The following is a 20,833-nucleotide window of genomic DNA, read 5'->3' on the forward strand; positions in this document are numbered from 1 at the left end:
GTCATTTATCCTACATATTAGTATGACTTTCATTCTCTGTTTGACAACTGAAATACAGCTGTGCATTAGTGTCATCATGACTGCGTCTAGAAAGAAGATGAAGGGTTTCCTATTTATTTATGCACGTGTTTTATTTCAAACTTTTTCTAGAAGGTGATTTGGGTATTTTATTTTCCAGTGTCTTAACATGCTAGAATTGCATGTATGCAGTGATAGTCATTGCAAAAGTCAGATCTACAAGCATTCTGAGGTCAGAAACTGAGTGTTTGTAATGTATTTATCATACTTTTATTCTGTAATCCTTCAGTAGAGAATTAATTTGAATAGAAATTGTGCTGTTATCAGATTCCTGTGTATCAATTCATGCTAAGGTGCCTGTCTGCCTGAAGCATGCATGGGTTGCAGGATGTCTCACTCATAGATTGTTCTCTGTACCATTTGCGTGACAACATTAAGAGGTCATTGATAAATAGTATGACCTGCAAAGGAACAGAAAAATAAAATATATTTTGCAATTATTGGTAATTCTACATTGATATGAGTATATTTAACAATATCATCACCAAAAGGCTAATCCCCCTTGTTTTGGAACAGAAGGATAAGCAGAGAGAAATGTAACCTTAAGTAATGCTGTTTGAGGAAGTTGATTTAAAGGAAAAAACAAAATAAAAACCCAAAGTAAAGTCCAAATTATTAAACTGTTGTCTACATTAACAAATATGTCTCAGGACAGGTAATTTATTGTAATCTAAACTAATTATTGCTTCTCAAAATATTGCAGTGAACCTGAAAATTCAATAGGGGTCTGCCAGACTTTTTAAGAACTGAATTTCAAAACAGAATTTTGATTCCATTACCTGGGAATTTTGTGAAAAATAATTATATTTAAAAAATTAGAAAGTAAATGTCCAGAAAAATGGGGAGGACTTAGTTAAGGTCATTTGCAACTTTGCTAGCCTAGTATTTTGCTGCAATGTTCAATTAAAAAAAAAATAAAAGTACTCTGAAGACTAAAAGAGCCTGTTTTGCTTAATAGGGGACAAGAATGGTGGATAATAAAATAGGAAAAATATAATCCCTCATTTAATGATTTGGTTTTTTGTTGATAAGTTGAAATTATCTCTTTTAAAATTTCTCAAATGTAACAAAATAGATTTATTATTGAATATGTTGTGTGAGCAGGATACTACATGTATAGCTAATACAATTTTGAAATGTAGAGGGCATTTTAAGTACATAATTAGTGTCATTGATCAGTCATTGATTTAAAAATACACGCAATTGAGATCTCCAGTGTTGCAAGCTACAAGAAGAAAAACATGAAGGTGGGAATTTTAACAGAGGTACAATACAGAATGCTTTGTGCTTTTTAGCATCATTTCAGATAGCTGGTTATTTCAGTAATACTATGAAATTCAATTGAAAATTCTGCATTTTTAAAAGAGAGTGTTGAATAATTTTAATAATTGAATAAAAATATTAAGAAAATGGATGAATAGATTCCATCAAAATGTTTTTCAGCATTATAGTTTACTTGTTTTTTGAGTGATGGGTATAAGTTGTGCTCTTTATTTTTAGATATAAAGCAGCTGAAGTCTTCCTTTAATATTAGATCTTTGAGCTATAGAAAGATGAATGTCTTTCTAATGGGAAATCAAAAGTGTCTATTGACTCTAAAGTGTAAATTGTCAAAAAACACTGGCAAGAGCTCACTGATAAATCAGTTTTCAGAAAGCCTTGATATTTCAACTTCTAACATTTTAAAAGGGGTTTAAGCTGCCTTGTGTTGAAGTGCACCTGGTTTCTAAATATAGAATGAAGGGATGAAGTGGAATCTTCACTTTTGCTTTTATTGAGAGAGATAATAGATTTACATCTGGCAAGCAGAACCCTTTGTTTGTGGTTATTGTATGTCTTTAATTCTGAAACAGGATGTCTGCAATTTAAGCCCATTTATAGAACCCCTGATGTTTTTAATTAAGCCCAAAAACAAACAAACAAACAAGAGCCGACCACAAAATGTGAACAATAGCAAAGGATGTAATAATCTTGAATTCAGGAGCCTAAATATTGTAAAGTACCTTAAATCAAACAAGATGATCAGGGTTGATTTGGAATGAAAAAGAACTGGAAAAACTAATGTTTTTTTTTTTTAATAATTTAGATTTTTATCCTTTTATTCCAGCTCATTTTACACTAAAGGTTTTTAATAAGATTTTCAGTGGACCATTCTCATGTCTTTCCATGTATTTTAACAATATTTATCTGCACAGTGTTCAAGACATCCTCTAAGCATGTTTTGATTAATAAATTGAGAGAGTTTAAGGAGACATTTTAACTCTACTAGAATTCTGGACAATGCATGCGATTTTCCTTTGTTTACTCCTATTTTATGGTATTGTTTTATCTCTTTAGATCTTCACTGTGTTCTAACAAATAATCATCTTGTTAACTGAATATCCTTTTGGTTTTTTTAAAATATTAAATGTGGGACTCATTACATTGTGAAAAGGAGTACTGCATTCTAAAGTGGACACTAGTTGGCAAAAGGAACACCTCTTCCTTTTTATAGAATAATTGCTCCTGAATATATCTGGTAGTAAAAAATATCTTCAGTTTCCTTAAAAAGTGAATGCTTTACAGTTTTTCGGGGTGCAGCTATTAGAGGTAAACTATTCTGAATTACTAAAATATAAGTATTCTGATAGTTTTGCAAAGTTTAACACATACATTGCCATTTTGCTGAGAAGCAAATACTCAGTAGAAATAGGAGCAACAGCTCTTTGATCATTAACTATGTGTGCCTCATATCTAATCTAAAATACAATGAACCAGAGCAGAGTTTAGTTTTGCTATTGGTTTTTAATGATTGATCAGGATCCTTTTATTTTAAAGAAATAGTTCAATAAGTTTTTTTCTGTGTCACACTGTTTTTTGTACTTACCCTCTAGCTCTGTGGCCACATTTAGGTATAAGGTTTTTTTCATATATTGATTTTTTTTTTTACTTACCTAGAGACTTCATTCTGTATTGCTTACCTAGACTCCATTCTTTTCCACACCCTCTAATAGCAGTAATATTTTTAAAATACATTTTGGAGGGAAATCACTGTATAGTAAGTAATAACTGTATATACTCATAGGACTAGATTCTAATATGATGCAGAAGGCCAGCTGTCTACATTTAGCAAAAAGTCGACCTTGAAATTGGTAAGCTTAGAAGAGTAGTCATGAAAGTGCAGTCCAGGCAAAAAGGAAATGATCCATTGAAATCATAGCTTTCACAAGTCATTACATTGTTTACTGTGTTTCCTCTAGGGATTGTTTTGCCTTTTGGATAACTAAGAAGCCTTGATTATTTTGCTAGCCTTCAGAAATATAAAAAAGATTTTATTATTTAACCTTTTGCTAGACACTTACATATATATACATATTAAAAAAAAAGGTAATTTCAGCTTACTTCCTAATAGAGCAAAAGAGAACAAAGAAAAAACCCCACCTCACCTTCTATTTATAACTGCAACAAATAATGTCTTATTTATGCTGTTACATGAGTATTTGTCACATAAAACTAGTTATGTGATCATTTTTGGGTCCTTAAAGTTTTCTGCTGTGTTTACATGGAAACAAAGATTAACCTAGTCGGACTGGTATGGGTAGAGATGCTTAGGGGGGCGCATGCATACATAGGATTCTTCACACTCAAATGACAAAGCACAAAACCCTCCGTGGATTTGTTCTCATTTCTCAATAGCATGCAAGGTATTTTTTCTCTAACAAATCCAGAAAAGTTGTCTGTGTTCATGTTTCCCAGAATTCTTAAAAACTTGTTTCTAGATTAATCTATGTGACTGATCATGCCTCTCACTGTAGTCTCAAAAGGCAGTATTTTCAGCTAGAATGGGATTTTGTGAGCTGCTTTTAAGCAGTTTTCCCTCAGGTATTCATCATTTTCTGGGACTGGGGATTGCAAAGAAACCAGGAAAAAATTTGGTGAAATTGAGACTGAACTGGGATTTCTGGCACACATAATTACAACACCAGAAGCGGCAGTATGAATACTGCTGTACTGTTTGACCTAGTGCCAGGATCTGAAGCAGCTGGAGCCTCATCCTAGGAGGGCATACATAATAAAAAAAAAAAAGAAGAATTTTCTAAATGTCAAAATTTTCTTGAGGGAGACCATATTCCCAGTACAGTTTCTGGCTGCATTCCACTTGCAGTAGCTCTCAGGTCCTTTTATGTGCTTTTTACACTCATTTCCCTAACATTTTCACAATTTCTAAGATCAGAAAAGCCAAAGGCACAATTATTTTTGTGGCTTTGTGCTTGCTGGGGCAGTTTTGGCTTATGTGGTTACAAATGTCCTTCTGGCCTTTAGTCCAGGTTCCAGACTGCCTGGACTCAATTTCACAGTTGAACTACCAGAAATGCAAAGCAGATATGAAGGCAGTGCTCCTGGCTGACTGTCACAGGTAAGAACTGATCTTACAGACACAGGATGTCCCACGTAACATGAAAACAGTTATCGTAATACATTTTCCACCTCAAAATCCCTATGAAAATAGAACACCACCTGCAAATGATTCATGTTTTGGAACCAATAAGCTTTTGACTTCTTGTCAAATCAAAAGCAAATAGTATCTTAGTAATCTCATCCACGTCAAAAAGTTGATTATTGACAATATCCTTCATTTGTGCAACATCTTTGACCTTGTTTTTTCTTCATCTTACAGCATCCATATTTATGGGCAAAAAAATAAGAAACAAACAAACAAACTAAAAAAGAAACCAACATTTAAGGAACATGTTCTTTCCAAGATCACAATTTATTCTTTCTGCTTGTCACTCATTGCCATTCCCTTATTCAGCCTACTTAAATACTTTCTTCATATACTCACACATTCGGTATTGATGATGAATCTAGTGCAGTTATTTTAAACTACTATAGAAGAGGTCCACTTTAAGTCACAGTGTTCTTTGTGTACTTCTGTACTTCTCATCTTTGATCAAATTCTTATCTTCCTCTATTGCATGTTCTCTTCACTGAAAGAAAGCAGATGGAAATGAACTGCAAAATAAATTTTCTCACTTCAGTTTTTGTACCTGGTGCTAGCCCATAAATTACACCAGTGCCTGTACTTCTGTGGAGTAATGCAGGCAGACCTTTCAGGGTTAACTAATAACCTAGTAATACCTTGCTCATTTGTTTCTGTTTTATATATCAGCCAAATGTGGTGGTTGATAAGAAAAAGGTGGAAAAAACCACATTCTTGGCACATACTCATCACATAATAATAAAAAAAAATCTTTGTATTAGTCTTAGAATGCTCAAAGCATTTCTCAGATAAGAAAAAACAAAAACAGGACTAGAAAAAGAGAGGAAATAAACCTGAAAGGTGCAAGTTTTCGGTCTACTTATAAGTCTGACTGAATGTGAATTACCTGGAAATAATGGATAACCTTAATAATAAACCGTACTACCAAGATTTCCTATAATGTAATTCTTCGTAGCTTTTTTACAGATCAGTGGATTTGAAATCCAGATCTATATCTTTTCAATTTCACGTAACTTAATAAGGGAGGAAGAACATGTAGCTCTTGGCAAGCTGTGGTTGGGCAATCAACATTTGGAGCTGACATCTAACTGTAAAAGGCCCCTGTAATATGATCAGCTGAGGGCAGGTTTGGGATTGATTTGTGGCCCATTCCAAGCCCTTTTGTATAGTTTCCTATTCAGTAAAAAGCAACATACTTGTTAATGCTTAATTATTAAAGGAATATCAGTTGAAAGTGGAATGTCAGCTATCAGATTTCTTATTTGTCTGGTAGCTCATATGGCAGATTGTCAGATACTAAGTAAGAAAAACCCTAACATAATATTTGTGGGGGATTTTTCATCGAGTTTTTTGCTACAGGCTGTACTTTGACCTCTGAATTACCAACACTTTCTTAACCTAAGAGCAGATATTTGCTTTTTGGTCGGAGTATAGTATCTTGGTATGAAGTATCATACCTTTGTATATATGATTTAACCACTTAAAAATTACACAAATTCGTTCTATGCTAGAGTATTTTATGAAAACATTCAAAAAAATTTCCTCCCTTTCACCCCCAGGTAAGTCTGTGATACTGTGGATATACCCTGTAACAGTGTTAGGGAATAGATGATTCTTTCTTGTCTTATTTTTTAAGTATCTACATATTAGTAGCTCTCCAAAAATCCTAATTACCTTCCAGAAGAGAATCTCCTCTATGAGACTTCAAAATGCAAACATGTAAGAAATTTACGGTTAGAATTTGGGGAGCCTGGTTTTGTGTGTTATTTTGTGACTGCCTCTACTAGGTGGGAGATGAGAGATGTTGGATAAAATATCTCTGATGACAAAAAAAAGGGAAGGCTTATTACCCTGCTTCCCAGCAAATAGCATTGTGAAAAATTTGAGTTTTTTAACACCCTTTTTTAATCTGTCATCTGCTGCATTACTACAGCATTCTAGTCTTGACTAAGACAGCTAGTTTATTTCTGTTCAAAATTATCTTTTTGCTGGGAACTCCAGTTTAATTAAATTAACAGAATTAAGAACATGTTGACCTTCCTATCCAAGTTTTATGTGCCGTATCTGTATTCCTCTTCATTTGTTGGCATAATTTTTAAAGCATGTCATAAGCTTTTTGTGAGGTTTTGGCTTCTATTTTGGCCTTCTCTTAAGATATGAAACTGGTTTAGTATTGGTAGTCAGAATATAAACTTTTCAACCAGCTGCAGTATTTGACAGTTTCTGCACTCAGTTAACATTATTGTTATTGCACAACTGTAAAAACTAACATTCTGGCAAAAGCAATTGTAAATTATTTCCTTTTGTTTAGCTTGTGATTTTGTTGTAGCCCAGTAAAAGGAGAGACTGGTAATACAATAAAGGATATTTCTTTCTACAAATGACAGCCGCAACACAAAAAGATTCAAATATTAATGCATAACTAATTAAGTATCCAACTTTAATTATTAACAGCTTCACTGCCATCTACTTATTTAATAAAAAAGATCAATATTCTATAAATATTAGTTTTCAATGTGAATAAATCTTTACTGTACTACATCTTCATTACCCTGTATAAGTAGACAGAATTTCTTCGTAAGGACCGAAACCTGCAAACCCAAGAAAATTAAGTATTATGATGTAGGCAAAAATGTAATATACATAATGTCTCAGAAGTTTAAAGCTCTAAACCCACATCTTTTAGAGGCAGAGACTGAGTTTTTATTCTTGGACAGCTTTTAATCCGTTTGGCTTCAATCCTTGACTAAATCTCTTTGGACTATCCAGGAGTAAACAGAAGGGAGTTCTTGAATTCATGAATCCATTTGCAATCCAGTTGGTAATGTACAATTTTTAGCCACCTTAAATTGCTATATCAAATAAATAAAATGCTTTTTAGAATTTAAGGGATGTTAAGGGATCTCTGTATGTGTATGTGTGTATATATATATATATATATATATATATGATTTTTTGGAAAGATTGAGTCAGCTTCTCTTTTTTTATTATATGTGTATATATACACACACATGTTTATTTATTTATATGATGTGTTTATGTGTATTTCTGTATATAATATACATCTATATATAGATATATGTATGTATACATATATAAATCTGTAACGTTTGCTATCATATTCTACTTCCAAAACTGTTTTAAATATAGAGAGGTAAAACTTCAACTCAGTTCCATAACACTTTACACATTAAAAAAAAAAAGTGCAGAGAGAACAGTATGATTTTTTAATTGAATATCTATCTAGAAAAATCGCAGATATCCCATAATCCAGGATAATGTTTTAGGACATGGTGTTAGTTAAACTGGGATATGAACATTTTTACTTAAAGAGCAGCACCACAACAATAATGCTGTTAGACCTTAGCTTGCAGTTGGGAATAAATAATTGTATAAATATAGGTTTAAGTGAAGGAAAAATATTGTCTGGCCACATCCTATTATTATCTATATTTTTGCCTTTTATTTTGTATTAAATGAGTTTTTTAATTTTATTAGTTAACATTTTATCTACCTGTGTGTTGTGAGAAGTTGAAAATAATTTGCAGTGATTTTATACCTCAAAATACAATAAAAAATAATAATTGTATTAGCAATTCCTGATAAAAGATAAACTTACAGTTCTTTAGGATCATGCTAAAGAAGTCTCAGTTCACAAAATTAAATCTTAAGGACAAGAAAAGACAATATAAACATTAGTAAGTTGCACTGGATTTCATTAAGTTACATTTTTACTGTTACTTAAATTTTCTGCAATATTTTAGGTAATATAATACTTATGAAGAAAAAAGTAAAGTTGGATCATGGTAGCCTGCAGAATTTGTACCGTTCAATCCCTCAAGGTTTTAACAGTAATACTGCCTTTCTGAAAACTGTAGAAATTTTTCTACACAACCACTACCATTTATTTATCATTACATATATTATATAGTCTGATTCCAGTAGCTGTCCAAAATGGCTGTCATTAAAAGTAAAAAGCTGTGATGACCTTTAAAGATGGGATCTGAATATGCATAAATATGCATTTTTTAGTCTGAGAAAAGCTTTTCAGTTAAGCATAATTTTAGAAGTAATACAGCTTAGTTGTGCATTAGTTATACACCAGTTGTCTTAAATCTGATGCAAATAAAAAATCCCTAAATTAGTCATTTGTCTGTCAAGATTGGCTGATTTAGTTTCGTAAACATTATAATGCTAGTTTTGAAAATCACAAATGAGGACTAATATTATCATCATACTCTGGGGAAAAAAACTAAGATCCAGAGTGCTGAAAATTTTTCTAAAATTAAGTTTCCCGAGGGACAAAATCTTAAATGAATGGAACTGCATTTTTCTTCATTGTTAAATAATTCAATTAATAATTTTTTTCCTCCAATATTGTAACAATAATAATAATTGGAACAATAATAAATATATTTTATTAATAGCATACCACCTACGATTTAAACATTTAACCAACAAAGATGTTATCTCCTAGGTAATCAAGCCAGATGTAATTATATTTCTTAATCATGAAATTCCATTAGTCTAGCTCAATTCCATTTTCACTGTTATTTTTTTCTAGCCATCATTGTTATACTCTCAGGCTTTATGCCAATAAAACTGAGTCTTGAGTCAATGCTGTATAAAAAGGTTGAAACCCCAAAATATTCAAATCTCTTCTTATTTATGAGCACTTCTTTCCAAATTATATGAGAAAGTAATGAGATCATAATGCATGGACTCTGAAAAACACAGATGTTACGCAAATACACAAAACCAGAAATTGACTTAGATTTGAAGAGGAGCAGTATATATATTTTTTTTTAAATTCTTTTTATAAGAATAGGAATCTTAGACCATGGAAAGTAAATGATTGGTCAAATCTTGACTTTGTAAAAGCTCCATAAAAATTTCTCTAGCAACGTTTTATTGTTGAAATCAGTATGAAAAATATTATTGGAAACTAAATACAGGAGTTAGGGAGAGTTATACTGACTTCCCAGCTGAGGATCGGGCATAGTGTCTCATCTATAGATACCAATTAATGAAGTGCTAAGTGTCATATGAAGTATATTTGTAAGTTAAATATTTGTATTGTAACAAAATGCGGTGAGTAATGACTAGAGCACCAAATTGGGGAAATACTGTACATGTAGGGGATAACACGTGTACCAGTTTTACCTCATCCTTTTATATTCTTGTCAGGTCAAGTCACTCAAAGGTGTACGGAAGTGGAACTGCACATGTGTATGCATACTGTTATAATTGTACCTTACATAAAGCCAAAATGTAATCAGAGTGGACACTTCTGTTGACTTATAGAGTATCTGTCATTTCACTGCAGAATATTCATATTCTTGTGCATGTAAGCACAAACAGATTTAAAGAGTAAAAGGCTGACGCTGCACTTGTTTTCTTAAAAAATCACATTCTCTTTGTGCATGTCAGATATACATGCAGGCTCATAACTAGCTGGAGCTGGCCAGCATCTCTCTGGTGCCACTTGTAGTAATTTACACCCACAATAATGGAAATAAAATAGAGCTTTTCTGTTTTAAATATGTATACTTAGAATATTTTTGCTTGGAAACTGTGCGTGTCAATATTTTTTCTGTTTGCTTTGCTGTACTGAAAGCATCATGTGTACTGAAACAGGGGGCAGAGTCAGTGAATCAGCATTTTGAAGGCTGAAGTAAGTTTTTCAAAAGTACCACCAGAACTACCAAAGTGGATTACTGAGGATTGAGATTAAAGTAGTGATAAAAATGACAAGCACAAACATGTTCATCAGCTCAAAGTTACAGTCCTGCTCATTTTGTTGTAAAGTATACAAACATATCACTTTGCTAAGTAAAACTGGAGATGATACATCTAGTTATATATTAGAACTGGGTGATAAATGTTAGGGGGTTTAAGATTTGATGGATAGTATTTTTGAACTTGTTGCTGGTCCTTCTACAGTTCACTGATACTGCTGTGCAACATTCTTCAAAGCAGTAGTCAAGTCCTTAAGGAAAGTACAGTAATAGCTGAAATACTCATCTACTGGGTTTTATTTTGCAGCGAAGTTTAAAAAAAAAAAAAGTTACTTCATACCTGTGTCAATCCGTCCTTAAATCTGTTCTTAATAAGTGTCACCATTTCCTATTAAAGTGGTGGATATATATTTGAGGAGACAGGGACACAAATCACAAATGAATGTTTGTATGACATTCAATTCCATCTGTTCCATGGGGTCGGTGGCTGGAGGCAGGGACGACACACACACACCCCAGAGCTCCACGGCACAAACAGCCTGTCCTTCTTACAGAGGGAGTTCAACACTGCCAGGTCTCCACAGCTCACTGCTCTGATCCTCTCACAGCCCAGCTCCTGACCAGGGAGATGCCAGCAGCTCAGGATGGAATGTGATAGGTGAATGTCCCTGTCTCCCAACCCAGAGCCCAATCTATGAAACCAGGCTGAGTTTCTTATTTATCAGTACAAGCCAGCTTGTACAGTAACATGTTTGGATCAGAAAAATACAATTATGGTACACGTATTTGTATGTTTTGGTGTAAGTCACGTCACTGGAGATTGTAGTGTATATTAGGAAATTTAATTTAATTACCCTGGAAAACCTCGTCAGAATGCTGTCATAGTGACAAATACATAAAGTATTCAGTCTTCTTGTGTCAGATGTACTAAGGCCAACTGATCAATGCCAAATGTTTTGTGCTTGCTTTCATTTTCTTTTAATTCTGTGGCTGTAGTCAGTAAAATATTGGGATGGCACCCTAGCTTGAAGTGGAGTAAATTCTAAAAAAAACAGGTTTAATTTGGTTTCAGATTATGGGTTTGCCTAGTTGTTTCACCCTGGAATTAATGAAAGCAAAACAGCTAAGAAAGAAGGAAAGAATACTGAAATACCTGTAAGTGAATTAATTGCAGATATTTAACTGTAAAAAAAAAAAATCAACGTCTCAATATAAAAGTATTTTGGCCACAAAAGCTATGGCTAATTATCACTACTAGCTTTAAATTGCAAGACACGAGTGTAATATTTTGGGCCAGACCACTGAGCAAGGGAAACAAATATAGGTGGCTCAGTGAGAGCAGCTGCTCTGTAAAGAACATGTAAAAATCTATTAACTTGAAAAAATTATATAACTTTATAAAACTGTGATGCATGGTGTGTTTGAACTACCATGGGTTTTTTTTGTTTCATTGTAAGAAATATTTATATATTTTCCATTTCCATGCAGTTAGTTTATATTTCCTGACATAATGCTCTATATCCAAGAAATTACATCAGTACAGAAATTTAAGTGAGAATGCTGCTTAAACTCAGTGGTGTAGTGAAGGGTGGTGGCAGTGAAGTTTCATTATTTTTGTTTTCCCCATTAAATTTTCTGTTCATCATCTATGAACAACATAAGTGCCTCAGGTAAAATTTAGAGTGGTGAGTGATGCTCATTTCACTGATGGAGAAAAAGAGAGAGAAGGTTAAATATTGTAAGTAGTGAACCAAACTTCACGCAGAGTAGGATTTACTAGTACAGCATCCTAAACGTGGATATGGCCAGAGGCTGCAGATAGAGAAGAGAATAACACTATCACAAGCATCCATTCTCCTAAGGAGGAGACAGTCTCCCAGATTAAGTTCTGTTTTGCATTCAGCCTTGGATTATTGTCAGAATATGTGCCAAAAAGGTGTACAACAGCTATGTGAAATTCCTAGTTTGTAGTAAGGGAGATAGTTTGCTTGTTATCAAGTAAAAGTATATGGCAATAGCCAAGAATGATGCAAGTCTTGCAATGAACTGGGACGTTTCCAAAATAGATTTTCCTGAGAAACTTTGTGGAGAATACATCCTTTTCTTCAGCAGAAATCTGTTTGAATGACTTTTTTTTAGTATTTCTTTCCTGCTGGAGGAAGAAAAATTCACCTTTTTAGTACAGTGCTCAGAAGTGGCTCAGATTATATCCTACACAATTACAGCTTGATTACCTATATAAAAGTTCTTTACTCAAACTTGGGCTTCCCAGTGCACACAAAAGATATTTCCTACTATAGGGCACTGATTCATAGCACTGTGTGGTGTGCTGGTGATGAAAAATCTGAGCAAAATAGTGGCTTTGATAGGTCTTTGAACCATTGCCAGTATGCTTTCCTTTTGATAAACCATCTCAGCTTATCAAACTATCTCCTTTGATATATTTACATAATGATTAATTGAGGAGAAATTTCTTCAGAGCTTTCTGAAGAAGCATAAAATGGGATTCACCAACGCACTCACTCACCTAATTTAATGTTAATGCAGAAGGGGGAGTGAAATAAAGTTATCTACCTTCTGTTTGAATGATGCAAAGTAGATCAAACTTTGTCACTATTAATGCCATTTCCTAGTTCCTTTGTGTTGCGCTGATTCAAATTCAAAATGCCTCTGAAACTCCTCCTGACATAGTAACTACTACTTGCCACAAATTATTACTAAAACCTAATATTCATTTTATAGTACCTGTCACAATTTTGAAAGTCAAGTTCCTTAAATATTAAATATTCTGACAGTTGCAAAAATAAACGCAATTGCTCCTTCCCTTCTAAGATTGTACATGTTTTCTTAAATGATATTCAGTTCCAGAGTATCTTAAAATAAGGTTAGACCTTCCTCCAAAATTAAGCTTATTCTGCCTTTGAGGCCACTGAAGTAACAGCTACACCCACCTCCCTTAGAAAGTTCTGTCTGACTGAAGCATTAATATAGCTCTCTTTATCTTCTGCCTCGAAAGTATATGAAATTTTTTAGTAGTTTTGATTTCTATTGTGACACCTCTCCATGCCACTCATGAAATAATCCTTAGAAAACATAACTTCCCTACATGGATAAGCCAAAACATACTTGTTATGTCTATACTTATTCTTGAAAATTACTCAGGTAGATTAATCTCATCCTTCAGATTTTAAGAGGCAAGATTTCTTCATTCATTTCTTAACAGCAAAAGTAATTTACAGGTTTCAGAATCAGATGCCATTCATGGGATTTTTCAGTCTTTATTCAAACAGTATGTCTCATAATAAATTCCTGTGAGCGAGAAGTTCTGATATCAGGCCCTCAAAAATGTGTCTCTTAGTTATTCTCTCACAGTATTTTCTGAAATCTGGCCAAGAGCTTTCCTAATAATCCAGAAAATGGTGGCTTATATGTTCAGAAGGAAAGGGTAGTACTGAAGACCTTCAGAGTTTATATAGTGCATCAGATTTGGTTTTGTTGTAGTATACAGAGATAAGTACTGTTTTCCAAAAAGAGGACATAATTCAGAAGAGTTCTTTGAAGGGGAGATACTGTTTTTGATTTCTTGAAATATATCCCAGATTCCATTCTGTTTCTGTGCTTTTTTTTTTATATTGAGCTTAACTCATATCTGTCAGTTTGCAACATAGGAAGACAAGACTAGAAAACAGCTAAGAAGCTATCCATGAAGCTGGATTATGTAAGCGTATTTCTTACTTTTCATCAGTTCATCTTAGTGGTTGCAACAGCATCAGCTAAAGCTTGGTTTCCTAGATACAACTTACATTATTTAAACTGTTCTAAAATAGAAGGACAGTTGTGAAGACATTGAATGATTTCCTATGAAATCCAGTTATGGAAGGATAATAAACCATGACACTGTCCCGAAGGACAGCCATCGAGAATTTCAATACACAGGTAAGGTTACAGGTAACACCTGCTTTTAGTCTCCTTCATATGCAGAAAGTAACTGTGTACTAGAAGGGTTAAGATTCAACTATTCAAAGCCCCTTGTTCTAGTAATCTTTAAAGAGATGTGTCTGTGATGTTATGCTTTGGCTGAATGCCCTATATCATCCTAACTTGCAAATCTTAAAATCAGAAGAGACTGTGGAGATGAAAGCATCAGTTTGTTAGAGTATGGTGCTAATAACACCAAGGATGCAGGTTTGATCCATTTATGGACCATTCACTTAAGAGGTGGACTCGTTGATCCTTGTGAGTCTCTTCCATTTGTAACATTTGGTAGTTCTGTTTCCAAGGCTGTGCCTCTTGAGACCTGCTAGACATGGGTCTTTCATCAGGCAATAGCAACTCTTTTTGAAGAGCTGCATTTTCCTGCACTGAATGCTCTTGTGGTTTTTTAGGTGCTAAGATTGGTTGTTTTGTATGATAGTTTTAAATATAAATGATATGTGACTATGAGAAAGACTTTTTAGTCCCAATAATAATCTCATAGAAAACAATAGAATGGAAGCTTCAGATAAAGTTTGTCGAGGACAACAAGGACAAAGTTCAGAAAGAAACACTTTGCTTTGTAAACTCCTTCTTAGAGAGGAGTCTAGGTGAGGCAGGATCCATCCTAGTCCCAGACTTAGTCAAAAGTTTATGTCTAACGGTTTATGTAGGTGTAATTCGGCCTTTATGTAAATTTCTCCTACAGGACTAAGGACAGCAAACCAAACATATTTATATGAATAAAGTATGTTGATTTTTAAAATTGATGATGATATGGTGATAGTGATTAGACAAAAAAAACTTTAATCAGAATTACTTCCTGCACCGTATATCTACTACTTTTTTAAAGCAATATTGAAATAATTACATTAAGACTATCAAAATAATTATTAGCAGGAGACTTAGGTTACTCAGCCATACCAGTGACCCTGGGCAACTCTTTAATTTGGTCTCAAGGAGTAGCCTTGAGGTGATGTCCCCACTCAAGGGAGGAATCTCCACATGCACTCCTAGAAGGAGTGTGTTGCAAGTCCCTGCTGTAACAAGAGGGATTTATACTGTGAGCTTTCATAGAATAAAGTGGTTGGCTGTTGTTCATGTATTTGAAGCCTGCTGTGTCAGCTCAGCAGCCTTTAGATAAATTATGACTATTACCACTTACTGGTTCCTTTATAATGATGTCTATATGCTGCATCCTCACTGGTATGAGTTTCTGTAGGGAAATGTTGTTCTTCACATCCTCAGAATGTTTAACTTTGGGATTGATGTGTTAGGCTGGCCTCAGTGTTTAACAACAAAAAAGCCCCTCCTCTTCATATATAATCAGTAAGTTTGGAAATGTGGTAAAGTTAAGACTGTTTTATCTCTACTTAGGCAGAGCATCATGCTACATATCAAAGGCAAAAGATGGACAGCTGTCAAAAATGTGGTTGAAAATAACCATGCAGAAATTTTATATGTGATGCTGTAACTGCAGAACTGGGTTCTGATCTAGCTGTCCTTCTCAGTCTTCTTCAATCTCTGTGGAAAAAAAAATAAATTCTGTGTCTTTTATTTTTTATTCATAGCTCAAGGTCCCTCATCCCTGGTTTCAAATTTTGAGGCTTTTTTCTTTGTCTTTTATCACTGAAATATGGCTCAGAACAGCATTGCTGTGGTAACTTCCCCACAGTCTTTCTGAAAAATATGCCAAGTTGTGATTTATGTTCTTTTGCATCTTTGGCTATTTAGATTCTTCTTGATAATTACTTTTCTTGCATTTTGCTAGGCTATGAAGGGGAATTTCTAATTGTCTGAGCTCTGTGTCTTGAGTTGCCTCATCCAAACATAGGAGAACTAAAATGAAAAAGGCTAAGGGTTTATCACAACAGTACTGTTACTCCGCACACCTTTTCAAGGGGCCAGGAGCATTATCACCTGCTAGCAATGCATCAACATAATTTATCAGATATTGCACCCTACTCCCCACCTCCATTATCTGTCAGTAAACTTAAAGAACAATACCCTTGGACTGTTTATATAGGTATACACCTAGATTTTTATTTCTCAGTTTGTGAAAGAGGATACCATTCAGCTTAAGAAATTAAATAGTGTCATATTTTTGTATTTTAGAGGTTTTGAATGCTGTAAACCAGTTCATTTTTCATTTCACTAAAACCGTAGAAGACTCAGTTGTCAATTGCTTGCATGCAGAAAATCTGCTTTGTAATAAGTGCAGGCAAATTCATCCCTGCTGCAACTTTATTGACTTGAAATTAAAATCAGCTTCTGTTAAATGATCCATATGGGGAAATACACAGTTTGATTAATCAAAGGAAAGCATCCTTTCTGATGTGTGTTAGTTTTAAACCTTAACTTTTGCTAATACAGGTCTTGCAGTTATTTCAATTAAATATGCAAAAAATTCACAGAATTTAAGAGTGATGTAAATGCTGATGCTGGCTAAATGGTCTAATGAACTGCACGTGAAGAAGCAGATGTCAAGACATGTATGAGTGTGGACTGTTTTGCGGTTTACATGACAATACAGGTGATTGCAGTCATAGAGCCAGGTAAGCAAAAAGTGGGGTGCTTTTCACACAAAGGGGCAATCTTTAAGTCAATTTCTATGCTATATAGTTTGGAGTTTTTGAAATGAAGCAAAAGTAGCTAGGCATCCTGATAACTACACAGAGCAAGTTTGGAAAGCTTAAGCATCACCTAATAAATTTTCTGCCATCAGGGTTAAAAGTTTTTAACCTGATATAGCACTCCAAGTCCACTGTAGCTATACTCAGGTGTTTTCTGCCCTAGATGTGAGATTTGGACCAAATCTTCAGTCATTTTGAGTTTTGTTCTCTTGTAGCTATTTGCTAACTTTGCTGAGTTTATTTTCTTTTCTATTTTCAATGTTAGTGATAATGTTACTGTCATCCCAGTGAAGCTAAGGAAATAGGAAGGCAGAAGCTATTTAAACACATATCTTATTAGACAGGAACCCAGGGTAATTAAATAATATCCATTCAGTGTTGTCATTTGTTTATATTGGTGGTCATGGGAAAGGGCAGAGGATTTTTTAACCTCCAAAAGCAAGAAAGGTAGTTAATAAAATTTAAACCACTTATGGAGAGCATAAAAATTGAATTCTAGAAATAAGATATCTAGAGGTATCTGAAGGAAAGTAAGTCTTCTGCTAGAATTTTAGTGCATAAATCCAGGGCAGATTTAAAGCTGCAGTCTTGTTTACAGTTTGACAGTTGTAGTGATGAAGAAATTGCTGACTAAACTGATGAATGGTGCCACCTTGTATAAGTCCCAGAGAAGAGCACTGTGCATTGCTTGGAGTGAATGTGTGAGGAAACTCCAATATATTTCACTTAACTGACTTGAAAAGTGTATATTATTGTAGAAACAGAAATCAAGAATAACAGAATTCCACAGGCAAAATTTGAAATATGAAAGATGCATGATTGCTTAGATTTTAAATCTAGCACATTAGTCAATTTTAATGCATTAAAAACATCAACAACTTAGAATTTTTTTCTATCATTTAATAATCAATTTATTGATTAATATAGTATAAAATGAATGAGACTGTTTATGAATTAGTATGTATAAGTGACTGATGGAAACTCTAAACTTTGCTTTAATTCTCCCAGTAACCACAGATCCTTCATTTACTTATGAGCCATCAAGTAGAACTGGCAAGTTCTTACTAAAATGGGATTCATGATCTGGAGACAGATCATGAATCTCTGTCTTACTAAAAGACAGAAATTTGTGAGTTAAGAAAAAGAGTTAGTACTTCAGAAAAAAATATTGCTAAATGTGTTCAGTGAACTAAGTACTTCAAAAAAATACATCATGTCTACAAACATTTTCAAACACTGGTATTTAAAAGTATATAATAGGAATTATAAGTGAAATGAAAAAATTCTTTTGTATTACCTGTGTGTTCAACTTGAAGTCAGCATGTTCTTCATATAAAGAAAGTGTGCAATGCTTGGGGTTTTTAACAGAAATAAAGGATGAATCCTGAATGCTCGGGCAGCTTAGATTTTTTGCATGTTGCATGCAAATCTCAATATTGGCATAAAAAAAGTGGAAAATAAAAAAGGTTAAAAGCCCCCTGAGATAAAGTTCAAATAAAAGAACTCTACATACAGATTTTCTCTCCTTTGAAAATTATTTTTCTGATTTGCTGTTTGTTTGCAACAAAAGATGTTTCATCAGTTACTGTAGAACATAGGTTCAGATGTAATTGAAGAAAACATGTGCTTTTAATAAAAGACACTGACAAAAATAAGAGAGAAGAGAAATAAGGTGAAAACTTTAAAGTCAATAATTCAAGAGTTTTAGAGATGACTAAATTATGTTTCTATAGATCTTAGTCTATCCTTGAGTGTTCATACATTTTGGCAGAGCCTTGTTTAATACAGGTGGCATCTGCATCCCTGTGAGAAACTGTTTAAGACCTCTCCAGATCTTCCCAGAAACACCCACACCGTACAGCATGAAATGTGACAAACAAGATCCTTTTGACATCTGTTACGCAGCTGACTTCTGTGCATCACCATCACCAGATATATTCTACAGCCAAAAGCGACTACGGTTTGGTACACACATTAATCTTGCTGCAAGGACAGGACACCCTGTAAAGAATTCTGGGTCAGAAGCTAACATGCTCTTCTTGTGTTTCCTGCAGGACTGGGCAGACATTTCATATTTGTGATGTTTCAGGTGGCAGTCAGATGCGGGGGGACACTTGGCTGCTGGACAGTCAGACAAAAGAGCTCATGAAGAGCCTTTGACAGATGAAAGCATCATGTGAACCAGTGTTGTGGTTTTTCAGGAAACATGCTGCAGCTTCTGCCTGGTGGTCCAGGCTGTGGCTTAATACAGGCTGTTGGAGATACCATGCTGCTTCTGCTCAGTGGTTATTCTTTATGGGACTTAAGTTGTATTGGTCAGATGACTTCTGGGACTGCATCTTTACTGCAATGCCTCAAATCAAACAGCCCTGACATCAGAACACTGTGTACCTGTGTCTTTATCTCTTCTTTCTTTTCTGGATGTAGTGCAGCATGGTAAGGGTGTATACGCTACGTGGTGGCGTGCCTTGCACAAACTTCTGGAAAACACAGTAATAAAGACAGGAGTGCTTAGCTCAGGCTAGAACCAAGTAGTACTGCCATAACACACTGCTATTCAGGCATTTTTTTTTACATTCTTCTAATTTCCATTACTTCATTCTGAATAAAGTTATGCAGTCACCAAGTGAAGGTGTTTTGTCTAAGAAGGAATTTACAAATTATGTACTCAGCACAGTCTGCCAGATTACTCCTGTTGACTACAATTCAACCCTGCCTTTCAAGTGGAAAGTTCAAAAACGTCACCAAACTTAGCACGGTGACACCTAATTCTAGGAAGGCTTTGGATAACACAGCATGGCAGAACGTTGTTGTGCCTGGAAGTGTTCATGCATGAACTGAGCTTCCGCAAGCTAAGGAGGCGGTTAAGTCTTAGTGTGGCGATGTCACAGATACAGGATACGACGTGAATGTGGACCACTGTGCCTGGGGGTGCAAGGACCCTTGTTTAACCTCCAGTGCTGACTGTTCACAAAGTCTGCTTGTTTGATGCCACCACACTGTTCTGCACAGCTACTAAAGGATGAGTTTATGTGGTCATAAGGAAAAGCTTTGGAATCTGCTTGAGAGTAATTGAGATGCAGCCACTGAAATCACGTATTTGCATAAAATTCAAAATACTGATTTAGATAAAGAAAGAAAAAAGTATACACAGTATTTAACTCCATAGTTTTAACTGTGCTGTATTTTAATTTGCTCTTAAATGTGTGGACAAAGGAATTGCTACATATATGGGACTTCATGTTTTTCTCTCAGTTCTTTCTGTACAACAGACCTCACTTTTTTGCAATTTATGAATACCTATATAATTTCCCACCATTTTATTTTTAATTTTTATATTTAAGTAAAAATTCTTTTTCTTTTGTGGAGGAGGTAATGTTTAGAACTTGGCTTATGACTCTAAGCAGAATTAAGCAACATGTAGTATTTAGCTATGAATTTTTCTACATCTTGAAGCCCATACAAGCATAAAATTGGATTGTAGCAAACTGATTGTTGTGGAAACTAGATATGTCTGTTCTGATTCTGTGTATGCATGCTTTAAAAACTTTTCAAGGTACCTCTTATATTGTGTTTTTCAGAGTCAGATCTAAATCTTTTCTTAAATAATGGGTATCACACCATTCTCTGATAAAACTCAGCAGATGCTGTGTCTGAATACTTGCATATTTTGCATTGTAGTTCAGTAAAAAAGTGTATTTTCTTATGAGATTGTTTGATACCTACCTTTGACCTTTTCCACCCAGCTTTACAGGAAAACTAGCATGATCTGAGTAAATGAAAGCAAACAAAGGAAGACAAAGGAATGCTGAATTGATTTAATTTCTTCCTTTTAATATCTTCCTGGTTAGTTAAAGTACTGGAGGGGTAGCTCTCCACTTTGGGCGAAATATTTTCTTTGCGGACAGGTGTACCTGTGCTTGAAACTGCAT

General features: G+C 34.4%; 1 protein-coding gene across 2 annotated transcripts in view; it reads left to right on the forward strand.

Moving 5' to 3' along the window:
- CNTNAP4 (contactin associated protein family member 4) overlaps positions 1-20,833 on the forward strand; it is a 203,242-nt gene that overhangs the window by 53,901 nt on the left and 128,508 nt on the right. The window lies entirely within an intron of this gene.

Source organism: Ammospiza caudacuta, chromosome Z (assembly GCF_027887145.1).
Source record: "Ammospiza caudacuta isolate bAmmCau1 chromosome Z, bAmmCau1.pri, whole genome shotgun sequence".
NCBI lineage: Eukaryota > Metazoa > Chordata > Aves > Passeriformes > Passerellidae > Ammospiza > Ammospiza caudacuta.